Genomic DNA, 17,951 nt, shown 5'->3' with positions numbered 1-17,951 from the left:
AATACTCCAAGAAAAAGCAGCTTGGGAAAAGGATGGTTTTACGTAAGCCCACAAGTTCAGGTTCTATACCTCTGTGGGGGAAGAAGTCAAGGCAGGAACTTTAAACAGCTATTCATATCGCATCCGCAGCTGTGGAGAAGGAAACGAACGCTTCCCTGCCAGCTTGTTTATATTCAGTTCAATTTCTCCATTGCTATACTGCTCAAGAGTCCCCCTCCCCACCAGGGAGTTGTGCCACTCACAGTGGGCTAGATCCCTTCACATCCATTAACCAACTAAGACAATCCCCCCCAAGCCATCCATACGGTGTAGCCCGCTGCACACCACCCCCACCCCTCGGTTAGGCTCCTTTCTCCAGAGATTGCAGGTTGTATCAAGTTGAAACCACCACATGGTTTTAGCTGATAGAAAAAAGAGGAAACTGGGACCATGGCTAAGCTTTCTAACACAGTGTGACTTTATCACAGGACAGTTCTGACACACAGTGGGTCACGTACACCAACACTCTGCCTTCTTGGGCACCGTGGTTTCACTTCCTTTCTGCCGGAAGTCGGAATAAAAGATGCACAGGAAGGGTAAGCTGTAGTGAAAGCTTCCTTGTCCTCCTCGGAGCTAGTTACTTTGTCTTTCCTTCCTCCCATGCTCTAAAATTTCCCTCTCCCTGGAAAAGGAAGTGCTCCCTGGAGAAACCTGACAAATCAATGACAGATCACCCTCGAGATGAGGAGGAGGACAGTGTTATTACTGGAAAGATTTCTGTTAAGCCTTTAAAGTGAGTGGCACTTAGTATTTTTTTTTTTTTAATTATTATATTTCTAGCGCAAGCGCACCACGAAGCGCAAGCGCACCACGAGCTTTTAAGCACGAGCCTTCTCTCCAGCTCCGGCTTTTATTCTCTGTGACTCTCTGCTACACTTTGCTGTTACTTCTTTGGATCTAGCGTCCTCCATTCCCCATCAGCCTCTATCATTTCCCTCCACACCCTGTACCTTTTAGGTCACAGGGCACAGCTATCATTCATCAACGCCCACCTGCTTCCACACCTTCAGATCCTGGCTCACCTGTTTTTTGCCAGTGATCCCAGACAATGTGTCATTTTGACGTAATCCTAATGTTTATCTTCCTAATATCCTACAGCTAAGGCGACTCCATCACTTATCACTTTGCTTATACATCACTTATCACTTATAACATTGCTTATCACTTTCAAAGCTGTTTCTCTGTCCCTTTCATTGACTGGCTAACTCATCAGGAGTGAGGGCTGTGCTGGCATCAACTTCACTTTCCAAGGAACTATATCAATAGCAGCGTTCAGTACATATTTTATGGTTTGGATCAGTGCTTGCAAATTCTCCATGAACTAGGTAAGGTAGGCATCTCCCACTGAAGATGTGTGAGATCCCACCACTATCTTTGGCCTACAGAGCGGTAATTTTATATATCTTAGCCTAATGGGACTCAGACTTCTTGTTCTTGGGTGGCGATTCCTTCTAAAGTGAAGTAGCTGACCTTCTGGCTGGCCCATGCTCTACAATCTTAGACTGACCATTCAAATTATTCAGTTCAGGGCATCCTTTTATTTCCTGACTTCCTCTCAAAACCCACTCTGTACTTTTATGTGTTTTGGATGTCCCTGATGTGTGTGCATTAAGTCTGGCATGATTTTGAAAAAGATAGACTGGCTTCCTGATCCTGGGAGCTTAGGCTCAGGATCCCCATTCTCCACACCCCCAAGCCCCACTTCTTGGGTCTTAGGCTCAGGATCCCCATACTCCACACCTCCAAGCCCCACTTCTTGGGTCTTAGGCTCAGGATCCCATACTCCACACCCCAAACCCCACTTCTTGGGTCTTAGGCTCAGGATCCCCATACTCCATACCCCCAAACCCCACTTCTTGAGTCTTTCACTATCAGGTTTCCCGTCTTAAAAGCGAGGTGAGTGTATGTGTGCAGTGTTTCCTGTCTCCCAGAGTTCCCTTTGGTACCTGAATTCACACCCATTCCTTGCTTCTCCTCCAGGATGCCATCCTGGTCCCCTTCTGTCCACTGTTAGCTCCTGCACACAGGCGAACCCACAGTGATGTTTGCTTTGTTTCGTTTGGTTTTTATGTGTTCAGAAAGCTGTTAGTGCTAGAGGAAAGGCATGCATAATGGTGCAAAGGGTGTGCTTAACAAATAGACCTTTGGGGTTGGCGAGATGGGTCAGCGGGTAAGAGCACTGACTGCTCTTCCAAAGGTCCTGAGTTCAAATCCCAGCAACCACATGGTGGCTCACAACCACCTGTAATGAGATCTGTCGCCCTCTTCTGTTGTGTCTGAAGTCAGCTACCGTGTACTCATGTATAATAATAATAAATAAATCTTTAAAAACAAAACAAAAACAAATAGACCTTTGGCTTTAGTTTAACTCTGAAGGGCAAACCAAAATTTTCTCCTACATTTAGAATAGGTTTTAAGTAAAACTTAATAAGTAAATACATAAGTGACTTTTATAAAAGTTCAAAATGAATATGAAATATCCAATAGGAATGTTTGTTTCTTTCATTCATTTTTCTCTTCCATTCCCAACCAGGAACATACCTTTTAAAAAACTTACATTATGCATTTAACATATATTATAAATATATTAATGTGTTTCATATTCATATAATAAAATATATTTAATATATTTAACACTTGAATAAGCACCATATGACTAGTATGTACTGAACTAAGTGTTTTACAGTTACATATATATAATATATATAATTCACACTTGAATAAGTATTGTGTGCCTAGTACTGTACTTTACATAGTTCATTTGGCCATCACAGCAATCTTGCCAGGGTGTACTATGTTCTGTCATACACAGATGAAGAAAGTAGAGCACAGATATGTAAGTAATTTACCCAAGCTAGAGTGGCTAAAAGCCCAAGCAAACACTTTAGGGAAATGGGTGGAGACCTCTAATCCTCCAACATTCCATATCTCTGTCGCTGCCCTCACATTCCAGCAGACTTCCTTCCCATCCTGAGATTACAATTCCCTAGATAGCAAAGGTTTGCTCTGCTAAGCAAACACAACTAGAAGTTTGCAAATGTGGCATTAGATCAGTGTGATCTGCATCATTCAGCCCTGTGAGCAAGGGTCATACTCAAGACCTCAGACACCATCGGGTATGATCTCTGTAAAGAGCAGGTTTTACAGTGTCATAAAGAGAAATCTATGTGCTGTGGTTAGAAGAGGGAACCCTCAAAACATTTCAAGTCAAAAAATTCTTTTCTAAAAAGAAAAGTAACATTTTATAGAACTCCAGTGCATAAACAAAACCCAAAATGGTTTGGTTTATTAACAAATGCATGGTTTCTAAGTTTAAAGCTATGTTTGATCATTATAAATTCAGTTAGGCAAAAATTGTTTCCAGCATAATGGTGGATTAGTTACTATGGAAACCTTCCTGACAAGAATGCTGAAACTAAAACATTAAAAGGAACGATCAGGCCTGGGGGGGGGGGCGGAATAGGGTGGGGGGATGGCTCAGCAGTTAAGAGCACATACTGCTTTTGGAGAAGCCCTAGGTCAGTTCCCGGCACCCACATGCTGGTGCACAACTTCCAATTACTTCAGTTCCTGGGAATCCGACACTCTTCTGGGATCCAGAGGCATCAGGAACGTATGTGGTACATATATGTATGTGCAAATAAAACATTCGTACACATGAAATACAAATAAAAACCTTTAAAAGAAAGAATCAAAGAGTGCATATAGTGGTCCACACCAGCGATCCCAGTACTTGGGAGATGGAGGGGGGGGGGGCAGAGGATCTCCGATTTGAGTTTAGTCTGGGCTGGAGTCTCCAGAACAGTGCAAGAAGGCAAGCTGAGCTTTCTTCTAAAACCGTCTTTTAGGTCCCAGAGAAAAGACAGAAAGTTACACAAAGTGCCAGGGTAGGAGGATATGACCCAGGACACACCCAAGGTGGAGATTCTAACAGGAAATTGAGCTCCCAAGGGGCTGCAGTCAGAACCCAGGAAGGCGCGAGATGGATAAACCAGAAGCCAAAGGAACAGCTAGGTAGTCTGTCTCAGCCACACCCCTCTAACAAGTGTGTGTGCTGACGTCTCAGTGCCTCTGTGCTTCCCAAATTCTGACCTAGAAAATGAAATGTAAAGCAGTTTTTTTGTTTGTTTGTTTTGGTTTTTCGAGACAGGGTTTCTCTGTATATCCCTGGCTGTCCTGGAACTCACTCCGTAGACCAGGCTGGACTTGAACTCAGAAATCCACCTGCCTCTGCCTCCCAAGTGCTGGGATTAAAGGCGTGCGCCACCACTGCCCTGCGTAAAGCAATTTTAATATTGCAGTGTCTTAAAACCAATGGGAACAGCAAACACAGATCTTAGAGATGATAGCCAGGCTGAAAACCACCAGCTTATTCCTCAGGAGAGGCTTCGAGGCAAAAGAACAGCTTATAGTCCAATTTTACAAAGTAAATAGGAGTTCTGAGGATGGTGGCAGGAGCCCGCAGAGAAAAGAAGCAGAGACCAACCACAAAGGCTTCGTTCATTAGAACAATCTGCCGAGACATGTGTAACAACTGATTTTTCATCTGTTTATCAAGCAAAGAAATAAAAAAGTATGAACTTGAAACCTTGAAAACAGCACTAAACCGAACACTGAACGTATCAGCTAAGCCGCAGACTTGACACGGGGAAGGCAAGTCCTTGACCTGGGAAGTGTGTAAGCGCCTTCGCTCAGATACAGTTCACAGACACAGAGAGAAGGGGATGTGAAAGGGGGTAGGAAGTTCGGAGCGTAGAGTGGGACAGTCTACTTGTGTGTCTGAAGGAGCAATACTGAAGATACACGTGATGATTGAGAGCCTTTCAGAACTTTTTAAAGATGTCAGTCCTCAGATCCAAAGGTACCAAAGGATCTCAAGCAGGAGCGAAGGTGGAAGGAAGGTCTTGATTTCTTACTTGTGAAACCGCCGAACCTTTAAATGGGAGATTATAACGTCAGTTCCCGAAGACAGAGAAAAGCTGGAGGTGAACAAAACCAAAGTTCAGAGTAGGCTTCTGGGTGGACGACTGTGTCTTACACTAGCCCCAGGATCTTTTTTTTTTTTTTAAAAAAAAATATGGAACGCTTCACGAATTTGCGTGTCATCCTTGCGCAGGGGTAGCCCCAGGATCTTAAAGCTAACACCTGATAGTCAAAGAAATACTTCTGGTGTCTAGGAAGCCCTCCCGAGAGTGCAGCGATGGCCCCAAACACCTTATCTTCCTGGGAATGCATGTGGCATAGTGAGCAGGAGTCAGCTGGGCCCAGGACCAGGACTCGGGTGTTTCGGCTCACAGGCCAGTTGTAGATATCATGCTCCTGTTCTCCTGGTGTTTCTTTAACATGTTAAACAGCAGAGAAGAGATAAAGTATGAGGAAAATTACGATGTCATCTATGAGGGAGGGGTTTGTTTGTTTTGGCCATTCTTGTTTCGTGTATAGGAATGCATAACTGACTACATTGTTAGCGAGCCTTTCTCTGGGAAGACCATGCCGGTCTGCTCACTGTGTTGCATAGTGGGAGGGAACGGAGTCTTATTTGTTTCCTTATAGTTTGGAAGACGGTAGGGGGGTAGAACGGGCAGGTAGAACGGGCAGGTTGTAGACATGTGCTTAAAGCTGACTCACAGAATGTTCGTCACAACATTGTGTTGGAAGGCAGCCGAGGGCTGGTAGGAGAAAGTTCAGTATATACAAAGGCTTTCCTGAGGAATATACAAGAGAAAAGGTGCCAGCCCATACCATGGCTTTTGAATCGATCAGTTCATCAAACTGGGGTAGGGAAAATCCAGTTTGTTTTACTTCAGCTCCCTTAAAAACGACTGTGGCTGTGGCTCGCTGTCTGAAATGTTTATGTCAAAGGCTTTCAAAGGAAGCCAGTTTACAAGGAATGGTGACCTCAAAATGTATCACTCTGCTCACTCATGAAGAGAAAATATTATATGCATGCATGACAAATGATTTCTAGTTCTTGCCTAATTTACTGCAGGGATAGTCTGCCAGGTTTGAGAAGGACTACGGCTGGCAGTGATTCAGGCAAAATAGACTGCTTAACGGAGGGTGAAAACTTGCAGCTAAGCTTCCGATGATTTCCGTAGTGTGCACAGACCCAGACCGTAGCTAGAAGAACGTTTCTGGCAAGGCTCTGAATGTCATCAACTGCTTTGCTGTTTGTTTTTTAAGGGAAGCATGAGATTTTCCAGACTGCGGTGCTTTGGATGTAGGGGCTGGGCCTCAAACGAAAGCACACTGTCTCTTTAAGTTACTACCCTCGTAAAGGAGCCAGCTCCTTTGAATTTCTCCAGTACACAAAACACTAAAAGGGAATTTGTTTTTCCCCACATTCCACAGGGGTTATATTTAGAGCAGTATCCCCAACTCCATTCTTGGTGCACAGGATGCTCCAAGAAGCTTCTAGAATAGACCCTACGCACCTGTAGACTGCATTTAAAGGCAACCTTAGAAAACATTACTAGGGGAGTTTCTGAAAGAGTGAAGCATGTGTTTGTAGCAATCAGGAAAGAAGGTTCTAGACTTTAACGTTTAAGACCCAAAGAAGGAAGCTCAAAGCAAATAGATACAATAGCAAAATTGCAGTCATGGAGAGGAACCAACTCCATTTAATTATAAACACACACACACACACACACACACACACACACACACACTCTTTCTCTCTCTCATTCCACTCATTCACTCACATTCACATACACCCATGCATGCACAAATGCATGCACGCTCCTTTCTATGTTTTTAAGCCAGGCATGTAAGTTCATACCTGTAATCTCAGTACTCAGGAGGCTGAGGCCAAGAGGGCTGTCACAAGTTCAAGGCTGGCCTAGGCTACATAGAGAGTTCCAGGCCAGTCTGGGTTACAGAGTGAGACATTATCTCAAAATAAAAGAAATCCATATGTAATTCTGATGTAAATGTGTGTGCTTGATTCACAGGTCAACTACTGCCTAGTAAAGTGCTTGCAAGTTAACTAAGAAAGTTAGTGGGGTAGGTTATAATTAATTTGTAATGGCTCAACCATAGCCTAACCAAAATTTCTTAATGCAACTACCTTCAAAGTTGTTCTTTGTGCTCCACCCCCTGCCCCCACTGTAGGATTGACTCTTTTCTTTAAAAAACAACAAACAAACACACACACACACACACACACACACACACACAAAAACACTGCAGCAGAGCATTTGAACAAGGGATTATGACAGGATCTCACTGCATAGCCCAGATTGACTTTCAGCCCCCTCTCTCCACCTCTCAAGTGCTGGGATTAAAACCCTATGACACCCCACCCAGCACTAGAATGTTTTAAACGTATTTCTGATCCACTGTGTTTCTGAAACACAAGTGCAATGTGAGGGCTTGCTTGTTTTACTAGTGTTTTCTTCCCATATTAACCTCGCTTTGCCTCTAGTACGTGGCTGAGGAGGGCCTCTGTTCCCAAACGCTAATCATAGGAAGACCTTTTTCCTAATGTGTGTTTAACACATGTCTGGAGTGAGGGGAAAGGCCCAAATAAACGACATTTCCTCAAACTGGCAGAACATGTTTCTAGGCAAGGTATCAGGATGTCTAAGATGGGTGAGAGAGAAAATTCCAGAAGCACTGACAACTTTGGGGTAAATCTGGAATTTTTTGTGCATGGCTGGTCAAAGTGTAGATTTCTATGACCTCTATGGAAAACAATGTGGCATTTCCCACCAAAGCTCAACAAATGACATCTTTGTCCTACAAGTTTGCCTGGAAGGTATGAACTCAATACTGAGGGCAGAAGGCACCCAGGGAATGCATACACTCTAAGCAGGGAATAGCACCCGTGCCCATCCGAGCTGTAATAGATAAGTAGAGGTACAAATATTTAGGGGAATTCTTATCAGCTATGTGAAGTAAAATCGCTTCTGCTACCCAGACAAGCAGCAGAGCTGTATGTTAGAAACATATAATGCTGAGGGGAAGGCAGAAGCAGGATGCAAATTCTGGATCAGTCAACACTACGCAGTTACACAGTCATGTATTGCTTACTGATGGAGACACATGCTGAGAAATATAGCATTGTGCGACCACTACAGGGTGTGGTTACACAAAGCAAGATGGCCCCTGTGTCATGTTGGCACTATAATCTCATGGGACCACTGTTCTTCTCTGCCATTGCCTGAAGCAGCGTTATGCACAGAGGACCTTGTGTGACATTAGGAATCATGCTACCTTTAAGATGGATTACTAGGGAGGTGAATTCTGATATTTCTTGGGTCCAGTAGTCTTCTGATTTGTTTAAATAATTAAATAGGTATGTGTAGTTCATGACAGTTCATTAAACTATATGATTTGTTCAATTTTGTGCAATATTCAATATATTTGTTAAAAATCAATAAAATGCCAGCTTTTGTTGATGTTGCTGCTGCTGCTGCTGATAAGGGAGAGAGATAGTCAGTGGATTCTAAAATGCATGTATTCTACACTCACAGTTTTCTTGGTCAACAGTAGTAATAAAAAATGATAATTCTTAAGAGTCGTTATTTAGTTAATAAGGATTAAGTAACCTAAGAAAAAAATTTTAAGTTAAGGGGACTATCAGTTAAAGGATGGAAAACATTCTTCTTTCCTGTTAGACAGAAGATGAGCTTCTGATTAAACACAAAGTTGTCAGCCCTTAAAGAACCACGAGCCAGCCATGCTAAGGGGTGGCTGAGGTGTCTATTAGACGAAGGCAGAGTCCTGGGAGTGACTTTCAACGGCTTCAGCCCCCTTTCTCAAGTGTGGACCTAAAGCCTTTAAAAAGCTGGAAATGGGGCTCAGAAAGGGAGAGCCCTATTGTGCTAACTGATGAGGAACTGAGCCTGAATCTCCAGCAGCCACATAAAGCATCAGGTGAGGCCATATGTGCCTGCTACTTCATTGCTACAGGACAGAGACAGGAGGATCCCTCGGGCTTGTTGGCTGCCAACCTGACTGTAGGGTGAGTTATGTACCTCATGTCAGGGGATTAGGCAGGGAGTGATAGAGCTGGGCACCCCTGGCCTCCATGTGCATACACCCCACACACAGGAGTACATATACCATACACATACGCACACACACACATGCACACACACACATGCACACACACACACACACACACATGCATACACACACACACACACACACACACACACACGGTAGGTGGTCTCAGTTTGTTCTCATGAGACAGTAAAATACCACATTGGCATATTTACCCCAAAATCTATATTTATATAAAAATTATTATGGGTATCACAGGTATATAAATCAAGCACCAGCAATTATAGATGAACAGATAATGACAAAATGAGTTTTCAAGACTTTGAGCTAGGAATAGGGGTGCCTATGGTCTCAGAGTTGAGTCAAGAGGATCATGAGTCCAAAGGCCAGCCTAGGTTTTATAGCAACAACCTTCCTTCTCAGTCAAAAAAGACTTTGAAAAATCAACTTTTATATAACCATAAAAGGAAAAAAGGGAGGATAAACACAAAACTCACTTCCTCTGGGGGTGGAGAAGAGGCTCTTTTTAAATAATTGCACAGGAGGATTTTTAAAGTATAGAAACATTTTATTAAAAGTGTTATTATTATTATTATTATTATTATTATTGTGTGAGGCTATTTTTAAATAATTGCACAGGAGGATTTTTTTAAAGTATAGAAACATTTTATTAAAAGTGTTATTATTATTATTATTATTATTATTATTATTATTATTATTGTGTGAGGCTATTTTTAAATAATTGCACAGGAGGACTTTTTTTACGTATTAGAAGCATTTTACTAAAGATTATTATTGTTGTTGTTGTTGTTGTTGTTGTTGACTGTCTGCCATGGTGTGCTTTTGAAGGTCTGAGGACAGTTTGGGGATTCAGTTCTTCCACCTTGTTTCTGAGGTAGGGTCTTTCTTGTTTCTTCTACTGTATTGTATAAGCAAACCTGTGGCTGGCTCTCCTGTCTCTGCCTCCCATCTTGCCCTAGGACTGCTAGGATTGCAGATTGGAACCACCATATCTAACCCTTTATGTGGGTTCCAGCAGTTGAGATAGGTTGTCAGGAGTGGGGGGCGGGAACCTTCACCCATGGACTCATCTCCCAGGTGGGTCCCAGAAGCATTCCTTTTTATGCTGGGTGGCAGAATCATTCTACTGTTTGTTTGTTTGTCTGTTTGTTTTTTAAATTTCAGTATTTACACTTGCACATATTTATTCATCTCAATGTATGAAATGTTTTCAAATTTAAAAGCTTCAGTTGAACGTTTAGCTCATGCAGTAAGCTATTAAACAGACCCCTATCTCCTCCAGGAGCTAATCTAACTTCCAAGTTAAAAGAAACCCTGTAAATAAAGCCAAAATTAAGAGCAGGAGATGTGGCTCAGTGGTTAGGAGCACTGGTTGTTCCTGCAGAGGACCTGGGTTTGATGCCCAGCAGCTATGTGGCAGGTCACAAGCATCTTAGACTCTAGTTTCAAGGGACCCGGTTACTCTTCAGTCCTCCACTGGAATAAGAAATACACACAGTGTACATGCACACAGGCAGAGAGACACTCAGAGATCAAACTAAATATACCTCTTTTTAAAAAAAGTCAGGTGTTGGTGGTGGACACCTTTAATCTCAGCACTCAAGAGGCAGAGGCAGGCAGATCTCTGCATGTCTGAGGCCAGCCTGGACTACAGAGCTAGTTATAGGACAGCCAAGGCTACACAAATAAACCTTGCTTGAAAAACAAAATAATAATAGTAATAATAATAGTAATAATAATAATAATTAATAAGAGAATAACATCAACACTTTAAAAATTAAGCAGATCAAGTTGTCATCTGTGGCAATTTGACTCAAAAGAATACCTAACTAAAATGACTTAGCCAAAACAATAGTAAAACTGTAAGTTCACAGTGGCGTTCAGAAGACAAAGCAACTATGAAATATTTTCCAATTAAAATACTATTTCATATCACCTTCATTAGAAAGTTAGTTCAAATATATCCATATGGCATAGGAAAGCTCTCTCTTGTACAAAGTCTATAGTCACTCCTAGTGCAGTTTTTTTTTGAGCTTTTTTTGTTAGCTATCTTCTTTATTTACATTTCAAATGTTATCCCCTTTCCTGCTTTCCCCTCTGAAAACCCCCTATCCCATCTTCCCACCCCTGCTCACCAACCCGCCCTCTCCCACTTCCCTGTCCTGGCATTCCCCTACACTGGGGTATCAAGCCTTCTCAGGACCAAGGACTTCTCTGATTGATGTCCAACAAGGCCATCCTCTGCTACATATACAGCTGAAGCCATGGGTCTCTCCATGTGTACTCTTTAGTTGGTGGTTTAGTCCCTGTGAGCTCTGGGGGTACTGGTTGGTTCATATTGTTGTTCCTTCTATGGGACTGCAAACCTCTTCAGCTCCTAGGGTCCTTTCTCTAGCTCCTCCATTGCAGACCCTGTGCTCAGTTCAATGGATGGCTGAGAACATCCACCTCTGTATTTGTCAGGCCCAAGTGAAGCTCTTATGGGGATTTCTCAAGTGTTTGTGATGGCCACATTGGAGGGTGATGGAAACACTCACGTTGTAGAGCAGGCAGTTAAAAGCTCTGTGTTTCACAATGACACTTTCCCAAGCCAGCTGGCACGATCAAAGGCCAAAACAAGAGTCTTTCCCAATGCTGGCATTCAGCTGCCAGGCTTCAGAGACGTAATTGTGGAAGGCTGGTGGCTCTTGCTTCTACTCATTCCAATTCGTGGGCATCTCCATCCCCTCCCACTCTTCCTGTTTTTATTATTTTTGCATAGGATTCCTAGTGGTCTCAGTTTTGCTTATTAGAAATTGGGCTGAAAACACTGGTCTTCTCAGAAGGAAAGACTAATAACAACATCATCATGCACTGAATAATATTAGCTGATGATGAGAAGTTTGAAAGTTAAGGGCATAGGGGCTTTCCATGTAGAAATAATGAGAGTTCCAAGCCATGGAGGCAAGCATCAATCCACACCTTGGATATTGCATTCCACTGTCTAATGATTATGCATCACATGTTAGCAGAAGTACTATTCAGAGGTCTGAAGATGTACCAACATTGTGGGACGGACTTATATGTGGTAGCAGCCATCCTCTGCATCTCTACCTCGACACTTTAAATGGGGCCGATAGCACGCTGAATCTTCCTGAGGTTGTAAGTGTGAGAACTAAGTTCGAATTGAAAAGACTGAATGGAAAGGACTGTTACGTACTCCTCTTCTCAAAGATCATACCAAAGAGACTCCCCGCTGTCATTATCAGAACACCAATAGCTTTAACGATTCTGTCTCTGAGTCTGCTCTCATGGATCTGATACCAAGGAGGCACCTTCGACTGGATATAGTGAAGGAGATAATAGTCAAATGTCCAGATCACAAGCTTGACATCACATCCTACGCGGGACATTCTCTTAAGCTGTTTGTATTCCTCAAGAGCACCCAGTTTAACTTGCAGAGGTCAGGGAACCTGCAGGGGTCTGATCTAGATCCTCCACCTATATGTTATGGCTGACTCGCTTGGCAATGTTCCTGTTGGAATCCTAACAATGGGAGGAGGGACTGTCCCTGACTCTCTTGCCTACTTGTGGGATCTTTTTCCTCCTACTGGGCTGCCTTACCTAGCCTTAATGTGATGGTAGGTGTCTGGTCTTATAGCTTTTTACACAGTGTTTGATTGATGCCCCTGGGAAGCCTGCTCTTCTCTGAGCCGATGAGGAGAGGGACTGGATCTGGAGGAAAGGGTAGGCATCGATGGGGGAAGACTGGGAGGAAGAGATGGAGGGGAAACTGTGGTTGGGATGTAATATATGAGAAAAGAACACAAAAAAATATAAAGGCACCCAGTTTATTATATTAAATGTCTACTGCATAATGACAGTTATGTTTGTATTCACAAAACATACTCTTAGGTCAGTGAAGAAAAAAATATGTGCCTTCTTCAAAGTGGACTTGCTTTTGTTTTGAGGCAGGCAGGCTCTCATTATGGAATCCTGGCTGTGGTGGAACTTGCTTTCTATATAGACCTGGGAAGAATGTACAGAGATCTGCCTGCCTCTGTCTCTCCAGTGCTTTGATGACAGTCATGCACCTCCACACCTAGCCACATAATATTTAAAAACATGATTGGTGTGAATCTGGACAGGATATATACAATATATGCATAGAAGATAACAGAAGATACAACCCAGAAAGGAAAACAACCTGAACTAACACATTCAGGGTTGAGGACGCTCCTGTTTGGTTATGGTAAGCTCCAAGAGAGAGAGAAAAAAAAACAAAAACAAAAACAAAAAACAGTTAAAAGCTTATCTTCCCATATGGGAGAGAGAAAAAAAAAGAGAGAAAAAAAACAAAACAAAAAAACAACCCTGTGTGTGGTTAATACCAGCATTTGAGAGGCTGAGGCTGGAGGATTGTCATGAGTTCAAGGCTAGCCTGAGGGGTTCCAGGCTAACCTGGGTTACAGCATTCTGCCTTGTCTCAAAAATCTAAAACTTTCTTTAAACGAGGAGAAGGTTAGGGAGCTGTCAAGAAAGTTCAGCTGATGAAAGCACGTACTATGCAAATCCAAGGAGCCCAGGTCGATCCCCAGAACCCACATAAAGGTGGAAGGAGAGAAAAGATTCTACACGGTTGTCCTGTGATCTACGCACCAACAGACCTATGCACATGCCCAGGCACACACAGGTGCACATGAGTGCATGCACAAATGAGTGAGCTAAGAAAAATATAACTTGACTAAATATAGTTTCTTCAGTATCTATCATTCATAAGCCAGCAAGCTACAGGTTGAGATGAGCAGAATAGCCATACACAACAGTGAAGTTCGGTTAAACTCCTCCCCAAGGTGTCGAGTCTCCATGGGAATTAATGAGCAAAACATTCTTTTGATGTTTTTTTTTTTTTTTTTTTTTTTTTTTTTTTTTTTTTTTTTTTTTTATTGCATTCTCATATGGACTCAAACTGCTAAGGAATTTTTTTTTAAAAAAAAAATCATTTGATTTATGAGGTGTTCAATGTGGAAGGGAACTCGATATAACCAGGAAAGCACCTAGCCAAGTTTGTGGGTGGACCTTTCTTGTTCATAGCAACAGCAATTAGAAAAGAAATAGAGAAGAGGCAGGAGCTGGGGGGAACCTCTCACTAAGGTAGCAGTGGGTTCAGCCCTGGCCAAAGAGGTGGCGGACTATAGTGTTTTCTCACTATAATGGAATATTTTGCATTTGAAAATGATGGGAATTTTGAATCAAAAGCGTTTCTTCCCAGAGAGGCTTAAAGACATTAATGACTTTGGCTTAGAAGTTTGCTTACTTCTTTGCCTTCTGTTGTTGTTTCTTAATGAAACTTAGCCTTGGATTTTAACCCTTGACCTGAAATGTATCAACCTTTCAGAATCTCACTTTCTTGGTGCCACAAATCGAGATGGTAACATTTGTGTCACAAGGGTTTCGAGAACAGGATCGTTGGCTATGAACATCTCACCTTCAGTAGACGGTCAGAGATGGAATCTGACTGTCACCTCTGACAGCCACTTCTGACCTGTGGAGTCAGTCCCAGACCTTCTCTTGAGTAGGGTTTTAATGGCATTTGTTTATTTGATAGTTTTGTGTCACATTTCATACAAGAGGAAGCAAAAATCAGGCTTAAGAATGTTGGGTAAGATCCAGATTCGCATAGCTGATAAATGATAGCTAGATAATGGATTTGAAGCTGCCACTAAAACTTGTGGGTTTTTTTTTTCTATTGCACTAAATCATGTGTCTCCCCTAAACGAAAGGAAAAAACCCTCAGGGTTATAACCTACCGATGGCAAAAGCAGTATTGTCAGAAGCTGGCAGCAAGGGGAAAGTTCCCCAAACTTCCCATACCCTAACTTCCCATATCCAAAGGATTGTTCTTTTAGAAGTGCCTGTCAGGCTGGAGAGATGGCTCAGTGGTTAAGAATACTGTCTGCTCTTCCATAGGTCCTGATTTCAGTTCCCAGCAACCACATGGTGACTCACAACCATCTGTAACAGATCTGATACTCTTTTCTGGTGTGTGAAGACAGCTACAGTGTACTCATGTACATACAATAAATAAATCTTTAAAAAAAAATTACTTTAAAAAAAAAAAAAAGAAGTGCCTGTCACAGGCTGGAGAGACAGTTCAGTAGTAACTTGTTTACCTAATGTGTCCAAAGCCTTGGGTTTGAGTCACAGCACCCTAAAACAAACAAACAAAAAGTTCCTTTTGCACCCAGACATCGACACCAGAGAAATGGTAAGGAAATGCCGAGATAAAGAGATCCGACCGCGACCCTGAAGTCTTTGACCTGACCATCATTTTACATTGCTCCACAGAATTACGGTTCCTTTCTACTGTTTGATGAGTTCATATGTGATCTTACAGTATCTAACTGTCCCTTCTGCAAATTGATCCTCAAAGGGGGGAGCATCCCTTATAATATATATGTGTATAATATTGTCCCCAACTTTATACACACAATGTTTGCAAAAGTGTCAACTGTTACATAAAAGATACATTGATTTTTGGCAGAGTCAGACTCGAGTTGTAAAACACAAAACAAAATAACATATTATCAGACTTCTTTAGCATAAATGTTCCTAGGCACATATTTATTCCCTCCCAGAGCTGTGTGTCTTTGTGGCGTTTCCTTCCGATGATTTAATTTCTGGATGGAGCATTGACAACATTCCTTTTCCCAGAAGTTGCCCACAAGGCTCTTTTCCTGTGACCCTTGGAAGACCTCAGAGTAGCAGTCCTAATCTGTCACCTTTTTTATCTACTCCCAACCCTATCTCAACCGATGCATGAAAGTTAAAGCTCACCATGGAATTATTTTCTCTGTAAATGTGGAGTACACGCTGTTAACAATGATCCAAAGAAATAGCATCTAGGTGCCAGAGGAAATCAGAAGTTATTGCTTAGAGTTGCACAGAGATCCCAGAACCTCTCAGAGAAGAACGGAGAAAATGTGAAACGTGAGCCAGGAGGGCAATAGTGCAAGCTATGAGGCGTACTTAACTGTTTAAGGAAATTCTTCCTGTGTGACAAGGCTCAGGGGCCCCCCACTCTGAGAAATCAGAGGATGCTGAGATGTTTGGAATACAGAGCTGTGTGTCATCTGGGAGGAAATTGGAAGAGGAACACCAAGGATTTGAAAGACAAACATGAAAACCAGTTTTCCAGGATGCTGGACCCAGCGGTGGACCATAGTAGCAAGCAAGGATGACTCGAGGAAGCAGACAAGCAAGTGCAGATTGGGAAGACAGCCACACACAGTCTCTGGCTCCTGCATGACCAGGGCTTAGGGTATTTCATGCTGTGTTCTGTACTAAAATATCTGAAGCACATGCATACAGTTACAGCAGTGATTCTCCATCAGTGGATCAAGACCCCTTTGGGGGTCGAACCACCCTTTCACAGGGACACATATCAGATATCCTGCATATAAGATATTTACATTACGACTCATAACAGTAGCAAAATTGCAGTTATGAAGTAGCAATGGAACAATTTTATGGTCAAGGGTCACCAGAGCATAAAGGACTGTTGAAGAGTCACAGTATTAGGAAGGTTGAGAACCACTGATGTATACAGAGGAGAGAAAAGTATAAGAAAGAAAAATTACCACGAGCACAAAGACCAGCAGTCTTGAGAAGAAAGTCTCTTGAGTGAATAGTATCACAATTGATGAGTTTTAAAATTTTTTATCCATTTAGATAGTCGATTCCTTATTTTTTTCCACAAATGCTCTGTTCTCAGTTTTTCTGAGACCTTCCTTTTACTGACAGCCACTTGTGGGGGACTGCTAAGCATGAAAGGAGGAAGCCGAATTACCTACCATCTTGCTTTGTGAAGTTCATGGCGGTGGGGATTTACAGCCTAACACTGCCTACAGCGCGCAACTTATTAATAATTTTAAACATCACCCAGAGGAAAGCAAATGGCATTATGAGCTAGTAGCAACTATTTTGCATCCACATCTATTAGCAATGACAACAAAGCAGCCTAGTGATTTATTTCTCAGACATAAGAAGGGAGGGGCGCTCTGTAGGTCCTAAGACTGTTCATTGCAAAACCTATGAAATATTTCCCACAGTGTTGGTCTCGGTCTTACCTTGGTAATCCTGTCCTGATTTCTCCCTTTTCGGCAGCTGCAGTTTCTCCTCTGTGCAGAGCGCCTCTCGGGCTCTTTTTATTTCCCCAAAACTTGGCAGAGAACCAAATGGTCTCAGAAGAGAGCCGTGGGAGGCAGGATGGGGCCAACTTTTCTCACTTCTTTTCAATAAGCTAATAGCATTCCTGTCAACATTACTGTTGTCATTCTGTAAACATCTAAGGCTCGCTGGTTTCTGCTTCCCCTCTGCCTTTCCTTTATATCTTCATTTTTTTATGTGTGTTGGGGGCGGGTGGTGGTGGGGGATGAGATCTTGCTATGTAGCCTAGGCTGGCCTCTCAGTTCCCGACCTTCCTGCCTTAGCCTCCAGGACTGGAACTACAATGGCCAGACCACCTGTTCTCCTCGCCTGCCTTGATTATAACTTTTAACTTCCAAATGATGGGTTTTGTGTCCCCCCCTCCTTCTTCCAGACTTATAGCAGAACTAGCTCACATACAGCCCTCCCCCATCTTCACGTCCCAACTCTTCTACCCCTCACCTTCACAGATTGGCTCATGGGAAATTAAACTCCCAAGTTTTACCTTCAACACTCCTTTATGGACAGTCTTCTGGTTTTCTATTTCACTTTTGCCACTGGCTTCTTTTGCAACCTTCATGAAGATGTCACTTTTTTTTCTTTCAAATTCTTTGATAATAAAATCATTCCCTATGGCACAACAGATTTAGGCAACTTATCTACAGATAGAAGCTCTCAGAGCTCCATGTACCTCAACA

The 17,951-nt window shown here is 42.5% G+C and overlaps 1 protein-coding gene across 3 annotated transcripts in view; it reads right to left on the bottom strand.

Moving 5' to 3' along the window:
* Positions 1 to 17,337, bottom strand: part of Il33 (interleukin 33) — a 36,126-nt gene extending 18,789 nt beyond the window's left edge. The window contains exons 1-2 of one of the 3 annotated variants that reach the window (XM_031390073.1): positions 17,175 to 17,209; positions 15,219 to 15,256 (exon numbers count right to left, since the gene is read on the bottom strand). The gene's annotated coding sequence lies outside the window, so the exon portion shown is untranslated. Of the gene's footprint in view, positions 1 to 15,218; positions 15,257 to 17,174 lie in introns of all 3 variants that reach the window. The other 2 variants (XM_031390076.1, XM_031390071.1) reach the window with 2 other exon arrangements.
* Positions 17,338 to 17,951: the final 614 nt, after the last annotated feature.

Source organism: Mastomys coucha, unplaced genomic scaffold (genome assembly GCF_008632895.1).
Source record: "Mastomys coucha isolate ucsf_1 unplaced genomic scaffold, UCSF_Mcou_1 pScaffold21, whole genome shotgun sequence".
NCBI lineage: Eukaryota > Metazoa > Chordata > Mammalia > Rodentia > Muridae > Mastomys > Mastomys coucha.
This window is presented reverse-complemented; position numbering and strand designations above follow the sequence as displayed.